The sequence below is a fragment of the Nothobranchius furzeri genome, chromosome 3, assembly GCF_043380555.1.
Source record: "Nothobranchius furzeri strain GRZ-AD chromosome 3, NfurGRZ-RIMD1, whole genome shotgun sequence".
Classification (NCBI taxonomy): Eukaryota; Metazoa; Chordata; class Actinopteri; order Cyprinodontiformes; family Nothobranchiidae; genus Nothobranchius; species Nothobranchius furzeri.
In genome coordinates, this window is record NC_091743.1 from 79382634 (window position 1) to 79409273 (window position 26640).

A 26640-nucleotide genomic window follows, 5' to 3' on the forward strand; every position below is an offset into this window, starting at 1 on the left:
GATCGTTGTCGCTGGTTTCATCATCACCCAGTTACCCATCACATTTAGTGAAGTGGACCCAAGCTTTAGCGTTCGTTCTTTCTACCATGCTGCTCTGTTTACAACTAGTTCGCAGCGAGCGACAACATTACACTCTTGCGCATGCGCAGCTGTCTTGGCAAGTTCTCGTTATGATGGACGGGTACCGAAACGAGGCACCGTTTGAAATTATGTGAATCGGTGCTCGGTCGGTACTATGGAATTCGGTCGGTACCTTAAAAAGTACCGAATTCGGCAGCCAGGTTTTTAACAAACACCCCTATAAGAGACCATATCACACCTGTACTGGTGCAGCTCCACTGGCTACCCGTAAACTTTAGAATCAAGTTTAAAATCCTGACTATTGTTTTTAAGGCCTTGAACGGTCTGGCTCCGGATTACCTGTCGGATCTTGTCACTCGGTATGTGCCAAACCGGGCGTTGAGGTCTGCTGATTGCCTGCTGCTTCGTGTTCCATTAATGAAATACAAAACGCGGGGGCAGCGTGCTTTTGTCTATGCTGCTCCAACACTCTGGAATGCTCTTCCTCTTTCAGTGAAGCTGGCACCAGGCCTCAGGGGGTGGACTGCTGGCGGTTGTGAGTGGGGCCCCTTGGGGATCTTGGCGGCAACCATGGGTCACTGCCTGGCAGCTGCATTGCCCCTGGGCGGGTCTGGGTGGGGGCCTGGGGGCTCGGGGTTTGGGGGTGGCCGGCCCCGTGTGGGGATCTGGGCGGGGCCTTGGGGGTCGGGTCCTGACATGTATGCTGCCGGGAAGAAGGCAGGAACATGCAGCAGTGCCTGGCCCAGGTTCGGGGGCCTCAGGTAGACCTTGGCTCCTCTGCCGTTCCATCACAGGGGAGGGGGAGGTCCAGCAGGGGGAGGAACCAACCTTACCTGGATGTCCCATGTCTTATATATTCTGGAAGTTGTGCAAATGCAGGGATGGGCATAGATATTCTGCTGGGGTGGGGCTGGGTTGGTGCCCTCGGACTCCGTGAGGCTCTGTAATGCTGCTGCTTTGGGCCCTGGCAGGATGGGCTGGGGTCTCCATGCCCTGGGTGGCAGTTTGACAACGGAGGTGCCTATTGGGGCCAGTAGGGGAGCTGGCTCCCTGGAGGGCTAAGCCCAACCCGCCATTCCTCCCCATCCCCGCATATTTCTCTCCTCCTGCTCCCTCACATCATCACACAAACATACACATAGGACCTTGGGAGGTGGGCAAGTCAGGGAGTGCGGGTATGGACCCCATTTCCACATTCCTGTGGCAACCTGCCCCCCAATTTTATTTGCACCTTATACACTTCCACTGACGACATTCCACGCAAACACACACTTAGGGCCTTGGGAGTGAGCACATTCAACGGCATTTGGCAGGGGGATATCTCAGCCTCCTCCCGGGTGCCGGTGCCCACTTCCAATTTTAAACCGCACTTAGACACCGAGGGCTGAGGGTGTAAGTGGGGTGGTGCGGTGGCATCAGCTGGCATAGGCCGGATGATGCCCGCACTGCCCATTCACCACAGCCATGGAATACACCTCATGATCACACAACACTATATTGGAGCAGGCGGAGGGAGACTAGTGGTCTTAGCCACCTCTGTTGTTGCTTGGCTTCCTGGGGCTGGAGGCTAGGAGGGAGATCTGGCTGTCTGGTTGGGGTCTGGGGTGGTAGGTTGCTGTGCTCAGCGTTGGGCGGGGGAGCATGCTCATCAGCATCCCAGCAGAAAGGGTCAGACTCTGGTTACCGATGATGGTTGTACCCAATGTGCAGCAGTACCGGGACCAGAGTGAATAGGGTGTGTATGGGGAGCATGAGTGGGTGTCCGGCGTGCATTTTTGTAAGTCTTGGGTTGTATGTGCATGTGTGAGCATGAGGGAGGGAGTGTGTGACTGTGTTTGTGTATGACTGTATATGTCAGGTGGGGCCTTTGACTCCTCCCCTCTCCTGGAACTTCTTTTGATGATATAGATCTTCGTCCCCCCTCCCCCTGCCACACTTGGTGTGGAGTGTGGTGCCTTGGTCTGCCTGAGTGTTTGCGGCTCCAGCGTCAGGGGGTTTAAGATTTTTGGCATCTGCCTGATTAATCCCAGTGGCTGCCTGGTGGGATCTGAGTCCCTGGGCTCTGTTGGGTCCCCAGCGGGGCTGGTCACCCCTGGGTCCCAGGTCACTGGGTTGCAGGCTCGGCCGGCTTGGGGGTGGGAGGCTGTGGGCGGGCCTGTGGGCTTGCCGCTGATATCCCCGGGACTCTGCCAGCTGCTGGTTGTGACTAGAGGTGTGAATCTTCACTTGTCTCCCGATTCGATTCGATTACGATTATTGGGTCAACGATTCAATTCGATTCGATATCCCGATGCATCACGATGCATCACGATTATTTCATATTGATTTGTTTTCATCGATAAACAGAAGATGTCAGATAATTGCTTTTTATTTTTTTATCTAAAACGTAAGTGACACAACCTGCCATCCCTCAAAAGCTCTCCATTCACAACAGGTTAGGACAAAACATTTAAACATTTAAGAAGATTTAACAAAGTAAAACATCTGTTTCCTCGTTCAACACCACGCCTCAGGCTGAGAAAAAAACTGCAAAAACTCACAAAATCTAAAAAAGTACTGAAAACCTACAGGACACATAATGTAATAATACAATACATAATGGGTTCATATATGAGTGTTTAATGTCTCTGAGCAGCTCTAGAGTCAAATATTTATGCCACAGTTGAAGGATGTCAGAAATAACACCAAATGAAATGTTTGACTTAGTTTATTTTATTTGAACTCAGTGGTTCGTTTCTGAAATGTTGGAGAATGAATCAAGTTCTGTTTGATGCAGAAAATAATAAAACATAAAACAAATTCTACACTTCCAATAATATTTAAGATGTGTGTTTTATTCTCTCTGATAATAACACCAGCAGAAGGCTGTGGGCTGGATTAGGATTAAATTACCCAGCTGATGGATCTCCTTCACTAACCAGCTAACCACTAACCTGTCCTGTGTGACCCTCGCCATGTAACCCTCATGTCCATGCTGTCTCTGGAGGAGCAGATAGGAGACAAGTCTCCTGTAACCTAAAATGGACCAAAGCTTCCTCCCATCTTCTCTTCAAGCTGAATTTAACATCAGTTTATCATCATGAAACAAAAGAATAAAGTGGAACAAGAACTTCTATTTCTCTCTCCAACTTCTCCGTGTCCCTAAATAAAAGAGACAGACTATCACACTGCAGCCGCAATCATTGACCCCGCCCCCTCCCCAAGGCCGGATCTCCCTGCATTACAACAAGCAGTCTGACTGAGCGCTTCCAGGAGAAATAATTATTAAATTATGAAAATAATTATGCGTGTTTGGAGCATCGGTTTGGAGGAGCATCCTCCGATACTCTCTCTTGTGTGAGCAGACAGGCTATCTCTCTCTCTCTCGGTCGCTGATCGAGCGAGCGGAGCGCGCCGCACGACAACCCGCTCAATTAGCATAATTCACGGCCCAAATCCAACAGAACCGGTCGGGCTGATTCGGTTCCGGTTTGGTCTCGGGTGACAACTCTAGCGCTCAGCCCTGCAGTACCACATTAAGGCGGAGGTAAATGTGGAGGAGGCTCACTCTGACAGATTTGGATGGTGCGCTGGTGCCGCCATTAAAAAAACAAAACTACATTCCACTATAATCGATTATGGCGTACTCTTCTACGATGCAGAATCGTTTATGTCCGCATTCCGATGCATCGATTATTTGATTATTTTCCTCAGCTCTAGTTGTGACCCCCTGGGGCGATCCTCTGTGCCTCTCGAGGGGGGCAGGGGCTTTTCTGGTCGCAGTCTCCCTGGGGTCCCTGCGCTCTGGGGCAGCTCCTGGATCACTGAGACTTGGAGCTCCTTCCATCTCCTATGCATCTTTGGGGGGCAGATCTGTGGCCCCTCACACTCTCTATTGGATGCTCCGATAGGGAAACCTTACATATACAAGTGCGGGTACGCACACAGGTGCTCTCATAAGTATGGACTTGGGCACGTTCAACACATGTCTTAAGGCTGTGGTTGGCACTAAATGCACTGTGACTTATTATCGTGATTGTTCAGTAAAACAATGTTGATTTTATATTTCATCATCAGGTTGAAGCAGTGATAGTTTGCTCCCGTGGTATTGTTGTGTGTCCCTTTTCTTTTGTTCTCTCCTTCTGCAGGTCTGGAAGCAGACTCCTCTTCATCATTGATTCTTTATGTTTATTTTTGTGGACCCCCCCCCCCTTTCCCCCTTCCTTTCTCGTTCATCTCTGTCTCCTTGTCTGGTCGGAATTACAAAGCATTAAAAAAAAAACAATAACAATAAAGTTTTAAGTATCAGGTGTGACATTAAAAGCAGAAGCTTTGATGCTCCACCTGAAAGTAAATCTGTAAGGCTCATCACTGAGACATCTGAGATGGATCAGGAGGGTGGATGGATGGATTAATTTCTACTTGCTGAATAGTGATTTAAATAAATATAAATCAACATGTAAAATACAAAAGGGTTTCTTTATGAAGCTACACCACTAGTGTTATCTTCCTGAGGACGACTGGAACCAGTTAAAACCTGCTGGAGCAACTGGGAATGTCCAGGTCAACTTCAGAAAAAATAACAGTCAAAGGAGAAGGATCATCATCATCATCATCACTACCACTATCACCCTCATCATCATCACCAACACTATCATCATCCTCCTCATCATCATCATCATTACCATCACCATTGTTGTCCTCCTCCTCCTCGTCATCATCATCACATCACCCTCCTCCTCCTTCTCATAATCACCATTGTTGCCCCCACCCCCCTCATCATCATCATCATCATCATCATCACCACCACCATCAACACCAACACGTTGGCACAGGAGTTAAGTGCTCGCCCGTAATCAGAAGGTTGCAGGTTGGAGCCCGGCTCAGTCTGACACTGTTGTTGTGTCCATGGGCAAGACACTTAACCCACCTTGCCTGCTGGTGGTGGTCGGAGGGACTGGTGGTGCCTGTGCTTGGCAGCCTCGCCTCTGTCAGTGTGCCCCAGGGCAGCTGTGGCTACATCGTAGCTCATCCACACCAGTGTGTGAATGGGTGAATGACTGATTGTGTTGTAAAGCACCTTGGGGGGTTCCATGACTCTAGAAGGTGCTATATCAAATACAGAACATTTACGATCACCATCACTATCATCATCTTCTTCATAATCATCCTCTTACTCCTTCTCCTCATCATCACCACCATCATTGTCGTCCTCCTCCTCATCATCACCACAATCATCACCAATATCATCATCATCATCATCATCATCACCACCACCATCATCGTCGTCATCCTCTTCATCATCACCACAATCATCAACAATATCATCATAAATGATAAATGACCCGCACTTGTATAGCACCTCTCAGAGTAAGGACTCCAAAGTGCTTTACACTACAGGGTATCATTCATCCATTCCAGTCACACATTCACACACACATTCACACACTGATGGTGATGAGCTACGATGTAGCCACAGCTGCCCTGGGGCGCACTGACAGAGGCGATCATCATCATCATCACCACCACCATCATCGTCACCCTCCTCCTCATTATCATCACTACCATCACTATCATCATCATCCTCTTCCTCCTCCTCCTCATCATCATAATCTTCACCACCAATCTCCTCCTCCCCAATCATCATCAGCATCATCATCACCAGCGTCGTCATCCTCATCCTCCTCATCATCATCATCATCACCACCACCATCATCATCATCCTCCTCCTCCTCCTCTTCATCATCAAATCTTCACCACTATTCTCCTCCTCCTCAGCATCATCACCACCATCGTAGTCCTCCTCCTCCTCCTCCTCCTCCTCCTCCGCCTTCTCCTCCTCATCATCATCATCATCAGTAATGAGTCAAACAGGACACAATTATGGGCCATTCCCATCTGTACCGGGTCGGCCCGGGCCGGGTAGCCCCAGTCGGCCCCAGCCTGGCCCGGTTGATTCCACACATCCTTGTCTTAAGCCCATGTGGGCTGATTCTACCCACCAATCAGAGGCTTACTCTAATGGAAGGTGTGAATCTGCTGTCAGCAGTGGGTGTGTTGGCCCTGGTCGGCCTGAAGCGGACCCCCTCGAGAAGAGGGCTGAGAATGAGCCTTGGTTGGCCCGGAAAAATACCAGGCCACCCAGATATGTAAACAACCTACGCTACCCGGCCCGGGCCGACCCGGTACAGGTGGGAATGGCCCATTAGAGTAGCTCCAGATTAATGGAATAATGATTAAAAAATGTTTTTGTCATTTTATGATGACGTATTAACAAAAGGGAAGACATTCATGTGAGGAACTTGTTCATTAAATACTCTTATCTTTTAGATTCAGTGATTTCCAGAAGTCTTTTAACTAAATATGACGTTCAACTGAAACCCTTTGGTTTGTATTTCTGTTTAAATCTATTAAAATGGATGGAACTGAGGATATTTTTGAAGAGCCTTTGATGTTTAGTGAGACCAGCAGATAATAAAACAATAATAAAATGTTTAAATGACAGTTGGTTTTAAACGGGTCGGTTGGGTGGCTGATTTTATTATCTCCAGTTTAAACACAGACCCAACAGGCCAGCATCTACTGAAGCATAAAGTTGCTGAATCAATTTCCCTCTGGGATTAATAAAGTATTTTTGAATTGAATTGAACTGAATAACTGGATCATGTGGTTCTGTTTGTGTTCTGATTGATGCTGGAGACCAGGAGCAGACCACTGAGACCTCTGTGATGACGAGCTGAGTGTAGGTGATGGTGACAGCTGTTTGGATCGGAACTTCATTATCACTATCAGATGATCAGGATTAACTGATACCACCGTCTCTCCTGGACCGGGTCCATGTCCTGTTGTAACCTTCATGATGACGATGTTTTAAGGTCTTTCTGTGGTCAGCTGGAGGCGGATCAGTACTGACTTACAATCCTTTCTAACTTTCACACCGTCATGCTTCCATCAGCATGACTCTGTCAGACGGTTTTGGTGTGGTCCTCAAGAGGTTCTGTCTGAGAGTTCTACGGCTCACCCTGCAGAATCAACATCAAAGCTGGACCCAGAAGGTACATTCACACAAGGTGCTTTGACCTGGCACCACCAGTGTTCTGCGAGTCAGTAAAACAAGGACCTGCAGTCCCTGGTCCTGAGTTCTGCTCTTTTCCTACAGGACATACAAACAGAGACATAGAGCTGTTCCAAGTATGTGATGCAGAATTGATCCAGGTCTCTGATAAAGAACTGATCTGGGTCTCTGATGTAAGTCTGGTCCAGGTATCTGATGTTAAACTGGTCCAGGTCTGTGATGTAAGACCAGTCCAGGTCTGTGATGTAGGACCGGTCCAGGTCTGTGATGCAGGACCGGTCCAGGTCTGGGATGTAAGACCGGTCCAGGTCTGTGATGTAGGACCGGTCCAGGTCTGTGATGCAGGACCGGTCCAGGTCTGGGATGTAAGACCGGTCCAGGTCTGTGATGCAGGACCGGTCCAGGTCTGTGATGCAGGACTGGTCCAGGTCTGTGATGTAAGACCGGTCCAGGTCTGGGATGCAGGACCGGTCCAGGTCTGGGATGTAAGACCGGTCCAGGTCTGTGATGCAGGACCGGTCCAGGTCTGGGATGTAAGACCGGTCCAGGTCTGTGATGCAGGACCGGTCCAGGTCTGTGATGCAGGACTGGTCCAGGTCTGTGATGCAGGACCGGTCCAGGTCTGTGATGCAGGACTGGTCCAGGTCTGTGATGTAAGACCGGTCCAGGTCTGGGATGCAGGACCGGTCCAGGTCTGGGATGTAAGACCGGTCCAGGTCTGGGATGTAGGATTTTTTCTTTTTTTCTTTATTTATTTAATAGGGACAGTGATATTAATGAACTTCAACAATAAATTGCATCAGTAAATATGCCAGATTGTAGCACCAGTGCTAATTTACATCTGCAGTCCCTAGGCAGGTAATTAAAGCAATAACTGAAAGTAAAGTATTATATTTAAAACTAGGAAACTAGGAAAAACAAAAAGAACACATAAAACACCACTGTGAGGAAAAATTACTGATAGATACAGGTTTGATTTTCCTTCAGCCACTGTTTAAGTTTGAATTTGAAGGAACTGTATGATTGTGAGTCTCTTATGCTGAGTGGCAGACTATTCCAATATTTAGTCCCCTTAACGGATAGTGTGGTCTTGCCAAAAGCTGTGCGCCTGTAACGCACCTCACAGTCTCCTCTATCTGTGGCCCTAGTCGACATTCCACTGATAGACCGTGATTTAATAAAATCTGTCAGGGGGAAAGGGGCTAGTCCATGTAGAACCTTAAAAACCAGGCAAGCATTCTTGAAGGAAGATTGAGAAGTCTACATTTATCTAAAACAAAGCAGTGGTGGAAACTAAATGATTTTTATCAAGGATTTTTATGGCTTATTTAAAAAGGGATTCTATGGGTTTGAGTGTTGCACCAACAGCAAGTGACCAGGAGGTTATACAGAATTCCATGAGAGACAAAATCATAGAATGTAAAAATAACTTAGCAGCATGGAGTGACAAAAAAGGCCTGACTTGTTTATAATTGACTGTTTTTTTTTTTGTTTCATGTGATTCTTAAAAGTTAAGGTTGGGTCCAAAGTTAACCCAAGATATTTGAATTCTTCGACAACGTCAAGTTCTACCCCTTCAAGAAAGATGTTTGATTTTTTTTGTTCAAAAATTTTTTTTGGGTGAAAAACATGCAAACTGTTTTTTTATGTTCAGCTTTAAGTGGGAACTCTTGGCCCATTTTTGTACATGGGCCATGGATGCAGACAGCAATTGGGAGGCTTCCTGAGGACTTTTAACATCAGTAAAAAATAACAGCATCATCTGCATACATTTGAATGTTTACTTTTGAACATACTTCAGGAAGATCATTAATAAAAATGCTAAACAAAATCGGCCCCAGAATACTACCTTGGGGGACTCCAACTGGACAACTAATGTAGGAGGATTTATTGCCAAACAAGGACACACACCGTTTTCTCACACAGATAAGACTGAAACCAGAGCAGCGCCTCTGGTGAGAAATTAAAATGACTCAATTTGGTTAGAAGAATTTGATGATCGACTGGTCCAGGTCTGGGATGTAGGACTGGTTCAGGTCTGGGATGTAGGACTGGTTCAGGTCTGGGATGTGGGACTGGTTCAAGTCTGAGATGAAGGACTGGTTCAGGTCTGTGATGCAGGACTGGTTCAGGTCTGTGACGTAAGACCAGTCCAGGTCTGTGCTGTAGGACTGGTTCAGGTCTGTGACGTAAGACCGGTCCAGGTCTGTGATGCAGGACTGGTCCAGGTCTGTGATGTAGGACCGGTTCAGGTCTGTGATGTAAGACCGGTCCAGGTCTGTGATGCAGGACTGGTTCAGGTCTGTGATGTAGGACTGGTCCAGGTCTGTGATGCAGGACTGGTTCAGGTCTGTGACGTAAGACCAGTCCAGGTCTGAGATGAAGGACTGGTCCAGGTCTGTGATGAAGGACTGGTCCAGGTCTGTGATGTAGGACTGGTTCAGGTCTGTGATGTAGGACCGGTTCAGGTCTGTGATGTAGGACTGGTCCAGGTCTGTGATGCAGGACTGGTTCAGGTCTGTGATGTAGGACCGGTTCAGGTCTGTGATGTAGGACCGGTTCAGGTCTGTGATGTAAGACCGGTCCAGGTCTGTAATGTAGGACTGGTCCAGGTCTGTGACGTAAGACCGGTCCAGGTCTGTGATGTAGGACTGGTCCAGGTCTGTGATGCAGGACTGGTTCAGGTCTGTGACGTAAGACCGGTCCAGGTCTGTGATGCAGGACTGGTTCAGGTCTGTGATGTAGGACTGGTACAGGTCTGTGATGCAGGACTGGTTCAGGTCTGTGATGTAAGACCAGTCCAGGTCTGAGATGAAGGACTGGTCCAGGTCTGTGATGAAGGACTGGTCCAGGTCTGTGATGTAGGACTGGTCCAGGTCTGTGATGTAGGACCGGTCCAGGTCTGAGATGAAGGACTGGTCCAGGTCTGTGATGCAGGACTGGTCCAGGTCTGTGATGTAGGACCGGTTCAGGTCTGTGTTGTAAGACCGGTCCAGGTCTGTGTTGTAAGACAGGTCCAGGTCTGTGATGCAGGACTGGTTCAGGTCTGTGATGCAGGACTGGTCCAGATCTGTGATGTGGGACTGGTTCAGGTCTGTGACGTAAGTCCAGTCCAGGTCTGAGATGAAGGACTGGTTCAGGTCTGTGATGTAGGACTGGTCCAGGTCTGTGATGCAGGACTGGTTCAGGTCTGTGATGTAAGACCAGTCCAGGTCTGAGATGAAGGACTGGTCCAGGTCTGTGATGAAGGACTGGTCCAGGTCTGTCATGTAGGACTGGTCCAGGTCTGTGATGTAGGACCGGTCCAGGTCTGAGATGAAGGACTGGTCCAGGTCTGTGATGTAGGACCGGTTCAGGTCTGTGATGTAAGACCGGTCCAGGTCTGAGATGAAGGACTGGTCCAGGTCTGTGATGCAGGACTGGTCCAGGTCTGGGATGAAGGACTGGTCCAGGTCTGTGATGCAGGACTGGTCCAGGTCTGGGATGTAGGACTGGTTCAGGTCTGTGATGCAGGACTGGTCCAGGTCTGTGATGTGGGACTGGTTCAGGTCTGTGACGTAGGACTGGTTCAGGTCTGGGATGCAGGACTGGTCCAAGTCTGTGATGCAGGACTGGTCCAGGTCTGGGATGTTAAACTAATCCAGATCTGTGGCACAGGGCCGGTCTGGGTCTGTCTGACCAGCAAATGTCTTTTCTGAAAACACACCGATAATAAAGGTTCTGTGGATCCATTATGTTTTGTCCGTTCGCACATCAGAACCGAAGTAGGCTGGATGCTCCGGATACATTAAAATGTCCGTGGTGACCTAAATTAGACGGAACCGGCCTCTAGAGGCAGAACTCCCACCATCTCCGACCGATTCACACATGACTGAGTTCTGACGGAACCGCAGTGCAATCAGAACCAGACGTGCACCCTAAAATTGACCCGGTCAGACTGTTCAGAAATGCAGAACAACCCCCTCCCCCCAGTCCAGTAGTGATGCTAATGGCTTGGGGTTCTTTTCATAACCGGGCCTACTGGACAGCGCCGAGCCATCTGTCCGGTTCCGACCCACAGCTCTGCATACCGGTCGGGTTCGGGTCTTACCGTGTGTGGTTCCAGCGGTGGGGTCCTGGTGTGACTGGTCCTAGTGGTCCAAACAAACGGTACCGCTGGCGGTATCAGGTGCAGCACGAAGTGTTCTGGTGATGAATGAGACCGGCTCAGGCCCCGCCCCCCGGACTCCCCGACGTCACCACCTCACTGACGCTCCATTTTCTCAGCATCACCGTCTCATCCGGAGTCTGGACAGGAACCGTGTTGCTGACCCGTCCGGTACCGTTCATATGAGTCATTGAGCCGTAGAAGGAGAAACCCGGGTCTGATGTTACCGTTCTCGTGGTACCAGAAACTCATTCCCATCATTTTACCGGTAGTAAATGCATAACCCGGACCACGTGACCAATCACCAAACACTGGAATCACACAGAACTTCTGAGTTCTGTTACAGCTCTGACCCAAACCAGCAGGCTACCATCAGGACATCTAGTCTTGTTAAGGACCAGGTCTCGGGTTTCTGTCACAAAACAAACCCATTATCAACAGCTCCTGATCAGAAACTATTTTCTGTGTGGACCTGTACCGACTGTAACTGGGAACAGCTGATTGGTTCTGGCCAACAGGATAAACACTTGATGATTGATGATTCTGGTCAAGCAGCACCAAACTACCTAGCTCTGTTTGGGCTTCTGTCAGCATGCATGATAGTTTTAAGGGCTTCAGCAGAACCAAGCTAATTCTAAACATCAAGATGAGGAGCAGGTGTCTTTGGTAGGAGACGATACAGGTGAGGAAGCCCCACCCCCTTTGTAGCTCCATAGCTCAGGTGGACTTCATGATTCAGAGGTTAGTCACAGTCAGAAACTTAACATGACTGAACTGGTGTTCTGATAGCTTTAATGGTTTTTAAACAATCCCACTTTAAGGTGGAATATTTTCAATCAACAGTTGATGATGTCACTAATGTTTAACATACAAACATTTTCACCTATGCAAAGTCTGAACCTGATTTTGGACCTGATATGGTTTAGATTTGTTTATTTCTGCAGTAGATCTCTGTTCTGAACTGCACCTAATAAATGAACTGAATTAAATGGTTAGAATAGTCAGGGTCATGTTAAGGTCAGGGTAAGGGTAAAGGTTAGAGTAAGGGGTCACTGGTCCTCCCCCTCTGCTTCATCAGGTCACAACTGTGTTATAAAACAGTTAGTTCTCACGTGCTCAGTTAAATATGAGTCCTGCACTGAAAAATTATTATTGCACAAAGATTGGGGGTGAGAACAGGCTGTCTCCCAGACCTGCAGAGAAATCCAAGATTCCTCCACCTAAATGGCATTAACCCAATTTTCTCTGTAGTCTTCAATAGATGTGAAGGTGGTCAGCATGATTTGGTGGTCACCAAACTCCAAGGTCTGTCATCTGACAGCATCCTCAGAGCAAGACCAGAGCCATCATTTACTAGTCATCGTAACTCTAACCCAAAGCATTGAGACAAGCCCAATCTGGGTTTCTAAGAGTCATCTAATGCGCCATCTCGTCCATGGTGTCCACTGTTGTGTCAGATTAGAAAACCTGATGACATCTATGAAGATATCAATAGAGCTCTTTTGTGGACATCCACTATAAATGGTGACATAAATTTCTACTATTCAGAAAAGGTAAACTAAAGTATTCTCTCTCTGCAAGTAAGTCACATTCAACATCTGTGGATGGAGAAAGTTCCCAGAAGTGGACGTGCTGGACATCCCGTTCAGCACGTGGACTAGAATGAGTTTGCAGTAATCCATAGCTGCTCGTTATTGGAGTTTATATTGATTACTGAGTCATCAGTGTCAGCCTCTGAGTTAGGTCCTGTACAGCTGGGACACATGAGCTGGAAAATCAGCTCACTGGCAGCGTTCAGTCAACCCTCAATGAGATGAATGAGAGTTGAGGGGTCATCAGACTTTGCCTGAGTTCTATGAAAGACTTGAAACACATCCTTCGCCGTAGCACTGACACAACAGCTGTCCTGGATCAGTTTGTGAGGATCGGAGTAATGATCCTATTGTCAAATGCCCAAACACACCTGATATTTTAAGTGGGGAACTGTCCCACATGTCCAATATGTAGCTGGAGATTGTTTTCACACCAAATCTCTGACAGAATGTTGACAGTGGGTACGGACGATTTGACCATACATACCAGATTAGATTAGATTAAGTGATATTGGCTTTTCTTTTGCCAATACCGATGCCGATATGTAAAGGTCATAGTCAGCCAATTTGTGCTGCTGAAATCATCATCAGCTTTATTTATAAAGCTCCTTCCATCAGTGAGGAGGTGAACCAAAGTGCTGTAAATGCATAAAACAATTTAAAATATCAGTGACCCATGCAAGGGCCTTTAAAATATACACAAAGGCCCTTGCCTCTGGAACGGGCTGCTGGAGGACCTCAGGGCCGCAGAGAACATTCATGTTTTTAAGAACAGACAAATGACTATCTGTAAGTCATTCTGAACAAAATATATTTGTATCATCCACAAACAAAATGAACTGTAATATTTTGGACACATCACAAATGTCATTAATATACAAATCAAAGAGCTTAGGTCCCAACACAGAACCCTGTGGGACTCCATATGTAATAATTTGAGAATCTGAAATTTCATCTTCTAACTGTACTAAATGATTTCTTTTAGTCAGATAACTACTTAACCAATCATGAGCTATCCCTCTTATCCCGTAATTATTTAACTTAGAAAGCAACAAACTATGGTCTATGGTCTCAAATGCTTTTCTTAAATCAATAAATAGACCTGCTGTTTATTGCTTCCTTTCTATTGCTATCATTTATATAATATATACAATTGTCATTAATTGCATTTAGCAGATTGCTATCTGGATCAATATTGGTTTCATAGTCAAGTGTTTTATATTCTGCAGCTTGAAATCTTTTCAAGGATTTTTCAGCAGATTTTACCATAGCTATTTGTCCAAAAGTACCTCATCTCTTGTGTATCTCAAGAGACCTTGACTCCTTCATCAGTTCATGGCCGGGAATTCTTCTCCTTCAACTTCCATCCTGTGCTCCTCAGTATTGATTCCAGATCTTCCCTTTCTTCTGGAATATTCATCTTTACTCCGAACTCACTTAATTCAATTGCAGCAGTCTGGGGTTCATTATATAGTCGCACTTTCCCGTCCTCACAGAAGATCTTTGGTCTAGCTGGAAACCGAATCCGTGACTTAATTTTCCCTTCATTGAGTATTTTCCGCACTTTCTTGTATTTTGCACGCTACTTAAACACAGCTCTTGTAAAGTCCTCGTCGAAGTAGATCTTTTGGTCCTTCACTTGTATATTTCTTTTTCTCCAAGCAGCTTCTAGTACTTTCCGTTTCATAGCATATGATTGTAACTGAACCAGAATCGCTCTGGGGTGCTCCTTTCGTCCTGTCTTCGGCCCAACGTGTGTGCCTTCTCAAGATGCAGTTCATCAGCCACTTCCAGCTTTTCCCGAGCCAATTTGTTTACGAAATCAATGATGTTATTCCCTTCACAATCTTCTGGTACCGAGTAGATTCTTATATTTTTTCTGCGGGTTTGGCTTTCAAGTTCTTCACATTTTATTTCTAATTGTTTTTGCACTTGAAGAATTTGTATTAACACTTTGGAGGTTTTCATTGCATGTCTTCGTTCTCAGCAATTCTCTGTTCAGCTTCCTTCATTCTTTTTTTAATGTTCATGAAATCTACTCGTAGCTCGTTCATTTCGGCTTTTAATGCTCCAAAACTGATTGATGTTTCAGTTCGAAATTCCTTCAGTTCTTTAAGTGTTTCAGCTAAACCTGATGATTTGATCAGTGACATGTCCTCAGTTGTTTCCTCTCGATTATTCTCCATTTGCTTTTGCGCATCTGCCTCCATTTGTTTGGAAGACTGTTTTTGTCTTCCCTTTGACATCTTTCACAACTCCAATTGTAAATTCATCAAGTTGCAGTTGTCTTCCTTGTTTCAAATAGTTTTCCAATGTTGTTGATCAGTTTAGTCCGAATTTAGTCCAAGTTTTAGATTTAATTGTTTGCAGAGACTCACACCAGCACAGCTTGTCCAGCGGCCATCTTGGAAATCCTCATCCTATATCTTAACCTTATTTTATACTTTTCCTGTGTTTCCTCTGTGGGAGCCCTCTGCCCCGGGGGCGGTGGTCGGCTGTGGTGGCCTAGGTGGAGGTGGGGGTCTTCGCCCTCCCTCCCCTGGGCGCCCTGTGTCAGTGCCTCAGCTGCCGCTGTGGATCTGCCGCTGTCGGGGCAGATGGCTCCCTTAACGGCATTTCCCTAATTTATCTTTTCTGGCTCATCTGAACTCAGCCCAGTGTGTTTTATTTTCTTTTATGTGTGTGTGTGTCAGAACATGAGTGTATGAGGGGGTATTTGTTTTTAAAATGCTTTTACATTCCTGGAGATGGGAGGGAATGTGGGTATGTGGGGGCATTTTAATTTGTAAAGCACTTTGGGTTGCATTTCCTGTATGAATTGTGCTATATAAATAAAGCTTATTATTATTATTATAAAAACAAATTAAAGCAGGAGATAAAAGCTAGATTTTGTTAAAAGAACAAAAGAAAACAAATCGTCATTCTCCCAGCCGGTAAATGACATCATTCAAATGGCTCAGCGTCACTTTCTCCTGTGGAGGAAAATAAATGTTTTTAATATAGTTTAAAGGTTTTAAAACTGATGTACATCTCAATCTTATTGAATTTGTCCTCACATTCATATACAATATTTCCTCCTGCAGATGTTTAGATCATTAAACACCATGGGAACTTTCCCACCGCATCAATTAAACTAACTGGTTCAGTAAATTGACCATTGTTTGTGCTGTGTGATGCCTCTGTGGTCAGCAAAGCCTTACTGGTTCAGAGACGGCCACTCTCATCATCAACACTAATACAGCTTATTCCCTCTAGAGGGTGCTAAAGCATTTCTCTCCTCATCCTACCTTCCTAAATATTTAGAGCCTTGTGACCGGATGATACATGTCAAGAGACACATTTATCAGTGTGTCTGTCCAACAGTTTGAGTGGCAGGATGGCAAGACACTGGGTCAGGTGACTCGTTTTAAACCTAAATGTCACAAAACCAAGGATTTTAGAAACAGATCAAATCCACTACTTCCATCGATCATCTGGGAAGTATCTGGAAGTGCATACCTTGATGTAGTCATTCATTGAGAAGACTGATGCTCTCTGCAGAGACGGCACTTGCTTCACAATCCTTGCTCATCTAGGGTAGGAGCAACCTATCACTTCGGATAACTCAGTGGTTGAATAACAAGGTTTATTAATTACTTTGGAGCGTTTCTCAGATCCGAATTTAAATTCTCATAAGGATTGGTTCAACTTCCTCAACATGTCTCTAAACCACAGTAGCAGCTTCTTCTGTTCACGTTAAAATTCTTCAGCTACTGATGAACTTTGGACCCGAGGGAGTCTTTATGCAGGGTTTCTCGCTGGATGCTTTTCTTGTATTTGTCTGTTTAGTTCTTTTGAATTTCGACTTTGTTTTTTAGTTCTTCTATTTGTTTGCACGGATTGTCTCTTGCTTTTCTGGCAAGTTTCTTGCTTTTTGAACGACTATAAGGTTAAACAAAACAACACATGGAAAGATGATGGTTACTTTCACAGGAAAGCAGAAACATTAGAAGTAACATTTGTGTGTGTGTGTGTGTGTGTGTGTGTGTGTGTGTGTGTGTGTGTGTGTGTGTGTGTGTGTGTGTGTGTGTGTGTGTGTGTGTGTGTGTGTGTGTGTGTGTGTGTGTTGAGGGAGGGGTGAGGAGAGAGCACCACCTCACCCCTGCCATGTGGACCTCAAGGGATAAACCTTCGATCCTGCTCAATGGTCAACTTTCCTTGCGGGGTCACCCATAAAGACAGTGGGGGGGTTAAAAAAGGTGAATTTAATAACGCAAACAAAAGTCAACGGTAGAACACAGGTATAAAAAATACAAACAAAAGAACCAAAAAGCACACAAAAATAAAAAATATCCTCTAAAACAACAACTTACTGAGGAAACGGAACACAAAAATTATTACCATAACACTCAGACACAAACACGTTAAACACATTCCTGCAGGGGAAAAGATTTTATGGGGTGTCAAATCCTGCAAACACCTGCATCCTCCTCTTGTCACAAAGCTCAACACAGAACTCTTCGTAGTCTTCCTGCAAACTTAAAGTGAACAGGAACGGTTCCCTCACATCTTTAAGCTCCTCATCTGTACTGCCCTCAAGGAAGCTTCCTTGTCCATGGTGATGGCCTGGGGAAAGGAAAGTTTTCCTTTGAAGGATCTGGTGCCACGCCACCTTGCTGCCTCAAATGTGTCCTTCAGCAGAGAATTCTCCTAATCAAAAGTAAACACCATAAATATTAAAATACAAGTTGGAGAAGGCAGAAACAGTGAAATTAGAAAAGCCCACAGCAGGTAACATACTCTGTTCCCCGTCCTGCCCTGTTCTCAGCCTCCGCTAGAAAGGAAACAGAGTGTGCTTCTTAAAGGCATAATAACAATACAAAATGTAAAAAAGATCACTAGCTTATTTTAAGCATACTGGTTTAATGTAAATGGAGTAATGACAGCAAACCCTGCTTTGTCACATCCCATTTCTACAACCTTGGGGGTTGAGTGTAATAATACTGGTTTGAACAATACCTGATGCTTCACAGACAGATTCTGAAAGCCTAACCCATTTCCCCCCAAAAGTGATCACATAACATTTCCCCCCAAAGCTATATTTCTTATCAACAGTACATCGTGCCAGACATTATATTAATCCAGGACTCAGAATAAGACTTTTAAAGTCTATCTTAATAACTTACAACTGAGAAAAATACTTTTTAAGTCAAGTTAATACTTGATAACATTATTCTAGAAATGAGTGCACTGGGGCGAAGGAGACCTATCTAAAATGGCGGCCTGCCTCTACATGGGTTTTTTCAACATGGCGCTTTGACTCCGCCCACGTTGCACCCCGCCCCGATCTGCGCACGCAGTCAGGGGCTACTCTGCTGCCCCTATAAATTAACATAAGCTAGCATACGGAGCATCATATAGGAAGAGGAGAAATAGTTAATGTATATTTCAAATTCAATCATTAGCTTTTTAAAAACCATCATAACTAAAATGTATGCATGTAGTGTTGAAAGGTTGAGTCTGATGATGTCACTGTGATGATAAAAATGATAAAATATAGGTAGGGAAGAATACCTCTGTATGAGCAGGAAAAGACTCGAGTGTTGTCACTTGCTGGTTGCAGAGCAAGTTTGACTGAACAATAATTAAGAAATTTAAAAAAAGAAAGAAAGGGGAATTATATTCTGTTATGGGTTTGAACAAAAATGGAGACATGATTAATTTGTACAATTTTATGGATAATTCATTTGTCTTTCTTAAATATTTTGTTTTGCTGGGTTAAAGGAGAGTGGCTAATAACTATATTGGCAGAAAATATTCTGGTCACTGTCTAATTACATTTACATTATGTTCACTGAAACAGCAACTTTGGTCATTTGTGACTCATTCAGCTATTATTCAGGAACTCATCTAACTTTTAAAAACGCAATTATAAAAATTTGGTTGTGTGTCCTAGTGCCAAGGAACATAGACTTTGCCATTTCTTATTTTAAATGTATTTTGTCATTTACTTTATATGATGGTAAACCAGTTGGACACAACAGGCACCAAGTTCAAAGAATCACCCTGAAGAGGCGCCTGAGCCTCTGAGGAAAACTGTGATCTGGAATGAAGTGACAAGTCATATTGACATCATAGTACTTTTATAATTTAACACGTCATTTTACTTGTTATTTATTTATTTTTTACACATACACATGCCGCTACCGTGCCGTCCTTATTTTTCACTGCTTGGTGTTATCATTTCAAAATAAAAGCCCTTTGTTGCGTCTGAGTTTGACATGTGTTGTTCTTTTTAACTATTGGAATATTTGCCGGTTGTAAGTAACGTTGAGTGGCGAGGAAGAAGCTCAGTCTAATGTTCCACCAACGAAATATGGTGCTGACCCTTTAACAGCCCATCAGCGCTGTGCCTGCCTGTCACGTGACTCATAGTGAGTTGGTGCTGTGGCTTGAAGGAAACTGATCACCGTTTAGCCACGGAGCGCTGCGCTTTCCTGGTAAGATACGGCGTCTGTTCCCGGCTGAGACCCACCAGAACTGACAGGGTGTTCTCCAGAGAGCTTTGGCGCACGTTTGTTTGCGCTGTTGCTCAGAAGTCAGCTAATATGTGGCGCAACAAGCGGTCGTTTGGGCTAGGCCTGTGCTAGTGCAACTCCAGAGCTGTGCCTTTGAATTGGCTCAGAAAGCAAACTTATGTTTAAGGTGTTCCGGGGTTTCGTCTCGGCCTGCCCCACCGGTTCAGGTTTTACCCTAGTCCCCGGGCTTTACACACACACAGTGTGTGTTGCTGGAGCCTGAGCTGTGGTGACTCCGCTTTGGTTGTTGTAGGAAGTGTTTGGACACCACCTTATCACGCTCCACCTCAGAGGACTCTTATGTGGAAAAAATAATAAAAGTAATAGAAAATTATAGAAAATATGGTATAGATCACAAACAACCGTCCTAGATGAGTGTCTCAGAGCTTCAGAATGTTTAGATGGTCGCTCTGGTGAAACGCTTCGGGCTCAGTATTTATTATTAAACACACCAAATAAACGTTATTTCCCGGAGAAAGGTAAACCTGTACAGATCCAGAAGTGGCCTGGTGAACACCTGTCAAAATGACACTACAGGCCACGCCCACAACTGTCACGTTCCCACTCCTTCATGACTTCTAGTTTCTTCTTTGATTATTGTCTTTGCTGCTGTGAAGTAAATAGTCTAAACTGTAATGGGCTCTTCTGGCACTGGAGCTGGTTTTGGTCTGTTCTGAATCAGCAGTAATTCAATTCATATTCAAAGATACTTTATTAATCCCAGAGGGAAATTAGAGTTTCAGTACACACAATTATAGAATTGGTGACTGTGGTCATTCGCAACCCGAGTCGCGCTACCTTAACCAGAACCAGTTCCAGACAGGTGAACCAACATCTGGATATGGGTAGTAAAGCTAACGCTCTCTCACCTGTATTGTAGTTTTGCTGCATTACCTGTGGTGAGTGTATGGGCACCCTCAAAGGACAAAATTAGAACATGTAATGAAAAGTAAACAACATGTAAAAAAGAGATGGTTCCTTTTAGCAGCAATCAGTGCCAGCAGTAGAACGTTGGACTTCTCAATGAGATGTTCTGGTCCACTCTCCCTGAGGCAAAGTGCTTCAGGTGTCTCAGGTTTGGCAGGTCATCAAATCTCCACACGACAGGTTTCAGGTCCTGTTGACAGGACACCGCCTTCAGAGAAGCCAGTGGAGGTGCAGGAGAGGTCAGAAAAGGTCTTATACCAACATCATCAGTCCTGTTGTTAATTATTCGCTGAGTGAGCAGATCCTCCAAACAGAAGCGAAACAGTTTCCCTGTCAGGATGGAGTGTTGCATACAGATGAGCAATCTGCAAACCAAATTTCATCAATCAGCTCCAGTTGTTTCTCATCTGTCCCAAGTTTATTCTCTCAGAAACTGTATCTGATGCATTCCAGTCCGGTTTTGTGTTCTTCTGTCAGAACTGCAGCTTCTTCCATGATGCTCACTAGGTGTGTTTCCTTTACCAGAACTTCAGGGTAAATGCAGGCTGTAATGGTTATTACAGTAAGATTTTAACTAGACTACATGTTAATCTGACTGCGGTGCCTGAACTGATTTCTTTTAGCACTCAAGAGGACTGCAGTTGTGAATAGGTGTTATGTAAATAATCTGAAAACAGCTGCTAAGAGATGATGTGACTGATGGTGCCTCATCAAGGACTCCACTAAATGAGTCAGATAACCCATGGAAGACGAGTTTCTCCAGAACTGTCCGGTCAAATAACAAGATATTGATACTTGATGCATAAATCATGATCCTTTTGGTGGATTTTTCCCTTTCATTTAAAAAATCTTTATTATTTTGGGGTTTACAATTTTAGTGTTTGTATTGATGAAATTCTGGCAGTACGATACGTATCACGATACAGGGCAGGCGATACGATATATTGTGATACATTCAGCCAGATTTGTTTAGACTTGAGTTTATTGTACTTTAAACCTAGTGGGGCATCAACCATCTCCCCTTCTCATTTGGACCTGTTGGCATCCGTTCCTACGAAGGACATCACTGACTTAGTGGTGAAGGCTGATGCGGAGCTGAAGTTCGATAAGCAGATCAACTGTGTGGTGAAGTCCTGCTTGTTCCAACTAAAGAAGCTTGCCCGAGTCAAGTCGGTTCTGGTGAGAAGTAATCCAGAAAGACTCATTCATGCTTTTGTCACCTTGACTGCTGTAATAGTCTTTATGTCGGGGTGAGTCAGAGTTGTCTCAATAGACTTCAGTAGTCCAAAATGCTGCGGCTCGTTTGCTAATGGGCACTTGCAGGCATGAGCATGTCACCCTGGTGTTGGCTTCTCTGCACTGGGTCGCAGTTGCTTTTAGAGTTTGTTTTAAAATACTGGTGTTGGCATACAAATCGTTGAATGGACAGGCACCTTCCTACCTAGCGGACATGCTGGTGCCATATGAGCCAACTCGCCAGTTGAGGTTGGCTGACCAGCAGCTGTTGATGGCTGAGCCTGAACTTTGGAACCAGCTTCCAAGCAATATTAGACAGGCATCCTCTCTGGTCATTTTTAAGTCCCCCCTCAAGACTCACTATAATTCACTGGCTTTTAACACTGACTGATTGTTCTTATCTACTTCTGTTTTTAAGCAATATTGCATTTAATTTCTTTTACAATGTTTTTGTATGTTTTAATATATGATCCATGTTTTTATTGTTTTTAATTATGTTGGTATGTTTTTATCTGCATGTGAAGCACTTTGGTCTGGCTGGGCAATAAATCGAAAATTTATCCTTATCGAAATTTCTGACACTTATCAGGTAATTTTTCCCATGTCAATAAATTTGATAATAAAAAATCAAAAGATGTGTGTAGGTTGGTAGCATTCATGTCACTTTAAGAAGCTGTACCACCTTGAATTATGAAAAAATGAGACTCAACATAATACATGTGACAGCCCCACCTGGTGGACAACTTTTGTTTCTGCACATACCTGTCGTTATCGTCCATTTATCATTATCGAGGTGAAATCCTCAATATATCGTGATATTGATTTTATGTCATATTGCCCAGCCCTAGTCAACAGTGTTGTGTATAAAGTGCTGTAAAAATAAAGATGGATTGGATTGGATTAGGAAAATTCAATAAACAGTCCAAACTGATACTTAACATGAGGAATCTGAACCATAATAGAGGGATTTACGTTTCAATGGTGGAAACAAAACCCATTGCACACTGCCCATAACCAGTGGTTGGCATTTGAGTTGCACCAAAAGAAAAGAAAACACATAAATGTTAGCAAGTAAATTCGTAAAAAAAATTTGATGCACAGCTTTTGAATATCGATATTGCAGGAAATAATATCACGATATATTGCCATATCGATATTATTTTCTTACATCCCTACTTTGCTGTAGTGAAGAGGGAGCAAAGTCAGAAAGAAAACCTTTTGATTTTCTGCGAGATAAATATAAAAATATATTAAAACTGACCCGCTGGCCGATTTTTCCGCAAAGACTACAACTCCCATGGTGCTTGGCTGCGTTCGCACGGAGCCGACGCGCCCCCTCCTTTTTGTTTTTTCCAGCGTCTGCTGCCGGTGTCTGCAGCTCCGCTGTCTCGGACTAACTAAACACTCCTCTCACTCAGCGCCGAGCTTACTCAGCTATTTGCCGACGTTGAAGCCCTGAAACGGAGATTTTAACCGCTCAGTAATGTGTTCACGACTGAAAGAGAAAGTTTTCCAACTAACGTCCAGACAGAGCCGATATAACTCCAGCGAGCAGCGACACGCTCAAACCAGCATGACTCTGTGGCTGCTGTAGTTTTTATTTCTCCTCGCCGACACACAACAACGTGGTCAAGCTGCTCAGACATGTTCATCAGCACAAACCTATGTGAGCACCTGTTGTCATCTAATGTTGTCATTATTATGATGAAGATGAACAAAACAACAGGAGTCTCCTCCTCAGCTTAGATCAACCCCATGATGCAGGTATCTGGCTGGAACAGGTGAGCATCACAGTAAACCAGTGGAGCAAACTGAGCTTTAAATATGTTGGTTTTCTGCTCTTTTTCTGCTCCAAAACATGAAAGTTAACAGGTGAGATGTTGCATTTTCATTTAAGATAAGATGATATTTTTATTTTGTTGTTGGCCCGTGAGCAAAGATTTAACCTACAGTAAACAGGAAGTGGAAAGGCTGCAGATAGATGAATAGAATAGATAAATCCCTTTATTGTTCCTCAGTGGGGAAAGCTAGACGTCACAGCAGCGATGACACATATTACAGGAGAAAAAAGGAGAATAAAAAAAATGAATAAACAACAAGAAAACATAAATCCTGAATAGATTTTAAAAATGCTGAATATACCACAAGTAATGAATACCACTGATGCTTTTTATTTAAAACTGACTTGCTCGTGTGTAATTTGGTTATTCCACATTCAGTGTTAATGCAGAAATAAGTTTGTTTCCAAATTAAAAGGTTCAAAGTTGCAGTTTTTTTTTGCTAAAGAAAATGAGCAAATTTGCTGTCACTTTTTCAAAAAATATGAAGTTTGGCCCTTGACTTCATCCCAGATTTTCATTTTGGCCCAGTGTGAGTTTGAGTTTGACACCCCTGTTCTACTACATTCCCGCCCTCAGCCATGGTCATGAGCTTTGGGGGATGACTGAAAGAGTGAGTAGCTGATACAAGGCTCCTTGGCAGGAGAAGCTTAGACAGTCAGGAGGGACTCTGAATATAGCCACTACTCCTCCACTTTGAGAGGAACCCACTGGGGTGCTTCAGATATTTCATCAGGGCACCCTCTGTTTCAGGGGTTTCGGGCATGTCCTGTTGGCAGGAGACCAAGTGACGAGGTTAGATGAGAAGTCATGTTACCCTGTTAATGAAACCTGAAATGTGTCTGACACTGGTAATTCAGCTGATGAGCTTTCTAAACTTCTCACCTCCACATGCTGCCCACACCCCTTTTGTTCTGTAGATGATTTTGTGATGCTACAATACAAATAAGGTATATGACAGATGTTTTCATCTCTGACATCGATCCATTGTGTCATATCGCTCAACTGCTCTTCCCAGTGATGGAGCATGTTTATTTAGCCTTATAGAGTGGAGCTCCATCATGCAGGAGATTTTCATTATCACCAAATTGTTGGATGGTTGGAGGAGTTCCTCTGGGAAGATGATTGGGTACCATTCTTTATCCATGGCTGTTGTGAGGCTAAACTGAGTAAGTCCACTCTTTGGCTGAGGATACACCCACACACCCATACCCAACATATGTACCAAGTAGTGTTTCTATGACATTGCAATTTCATAGATCTTCTGGGGAGAAAAACACTTAGAGAAAACATCAGATTAACAGCTGTGTTTTAGTTGTGTTCTAATCTAAACACTGATCCAGCATTATTGTTGGCATCGCACCTTTTCTGTGGCCGTCTCCAACTTTAGGTCCTCCACCACCTCTCTTACCCATGGTGTCCCACAAGGTTCTGTGCTGGGGCCTCTGCTCTTCCTCCTCTATCTGCTTCCTCTTCAGCACATCCTGAGCTCCTTCAAAGGAATCTCCTACCATCTTTATGCAGATGACATCCAACTGTACATCTCCATTAAGCCCCATGAGATGTCTAAGCTGCAGCTGTTACACACCTGCTTAGACTCTATCAAAACTTGGATGGCTGGGAGCTTTCTTCAGCTGAATGAAGATAAGACTTGAGATCCTCATCTGTGCCCCAGACAAGCTGGTTCCCAAAGTCAGAGACTCTCTTGGTCAGCTTGCTTCTCACACCAAACCCTCTTGTAAGGAATCTTGGTGTGACCTTTGACCCAGCTCTCACCTTGGATTCTCATGTCAGTTCTCTTGTTCGCTCTTCCTTCTTCCATCTCAGGAACATTGCAAAGCTGAGTCCCATTCTGTCCCACTCTGAACTTGAGACAGTCATCCACACCGTCATCTCCTCACGCTTAGACTACTGCAACTCTCTTTTCACGTGTCTGAGCAGAACCTCCCTGAACCGTCTACAGGTGGTTCAGAATGCCTGTGCTCGGCTTCTGACCAAGTCCTCCAAACACACCCACATCACCCCGCTTCTCCTCCAGCTTCACTTGCTGCCAGTCAACTTCAGGGTTCATTTCAAGATCCTGGTTCTGGTCTATAGGGCCTTACATGGACAAGCACCATCATACATTGGTGATTTTCTTAGTCCCTACACCCCCAGCAGGTCCCTGAGGTCCAGTGTACAGCGCACCAGGCTAAAGACCAAAGGTGACAGATCATCTGCTGCTGTGGCCCCCAGACTCTGAAACTCTCTCCTCCTGAGCCTGAGATCAGTGGACTCTTTAAAAAAGCAACTGAATACTCCCCTGTTCAGGCTGGCTTTAGTATGACCTTCATCACCACTCTCTTTATTCTGCTCTCCCCACCTTTTCCACCTTCCTCAGGATCCACGGGTTTCCCTCTTATCTATTCACTCTCTCTCTTTCTTTACATTTTTTAATCACACTTGTCTATTTTTGCCCATTTTAAATATATTTTAACCATTCTCTAAATTCTTTTATTATTTTTACATTTTTTGTTTTTGTGAAGCTCCTCGTGATTTTTATCTTGAGAGGCGCTATAGAAAAGATATTTTCTTCTTCTTCTTCTTCGTAAGCTGTTGTCCACAAGGGCTCAGAGTCCTCTTTTCTAACAAACTCAATAATGATTAATAGCTGGATGTTTAGGCTGCATCCACCACATGTCTGCACCAGGTGAGCAGAGGAAGTAGGGTAGGGGAAGTTGTGTGAGGTTCAGGATATTTATAAACCTTTGTGAAACTGCATGGTTAGTGAACATCTGCAGAAGTTGGGTCACAGCTGTAATACATAATTATAACTTCTGAGAATCTTCAGATAATTTTTTGTGATGTTTGTGTCCAGTTTGCTCCTTTGGAGAGTTTTTGAAGATAAAGAAAAGTCAAATAGGAACAGTAATGAAACTAATTTCTCCATCAGTCTCAGAAATAACAATACAATCACAATAATGACCTTTTTACATTTAACAAGCTTAACCAAGGTACATGTCAGCAACCTTAAAGGTTCTATATCAGGCTATTATAGCAAAGGTAGGCACAAAATATCATAAATATTGCCGTTTGCACTGTTAAGGCAAGGAAGGGCAGCTTGATTGATTGATTGATTGAAATAACACATTTCATACACAGAGGCAATTCAATGTGCTTTCCATTAGTAAGAATAGCAAGAACATTAAAATCAACGTGACAGGAAATG

At 44.5% G+C, this 26640-nt stretch overlaps 2 protein-coding genes across 4 annotated transcripts in view; one reads left to right on the forward strand and one right to left on the reverse strand.

The window, feature by feature from the left end:
- The window catches only part of nat16 (N-acetyltransferase 16), a 40346-nt gene extending 28963 nt beyond the window's left edge, over positions 1 to 11383 (reverse strand). The window contains exon 1 of the mRNA XM_054735714.2: positions 11226 to 11383. The gene's annotated coding sequence lies outside the window, so the exon portion shown is untranslated. The remainder of the gene's footprint in view (positions 1 to 11225) is intronic.
- A 7879-nt stretch (positions 11384 to 19262) lies between these two features.
- mtm1 (myotubularin 1) overlaps positions 19263 to 26640 on the forward strand; it is a 45123-nt gene continuing 37745 nt past the window's right edge. For 2 of the 3 annotated variants that reach the window (XM_015957770.3, XM_015957771.3), the window contains exon 1: positions 19276 to 19353. The gene's annotated coding sequence lies outside the window, so the exon portion shown is untranslated. Of the gene's footprint in view, positions 19354 to 26640 lie in introns of all 3 variants that reach the window. The other variant, XM_015957772.3, reaches the window with a different exon arrangement.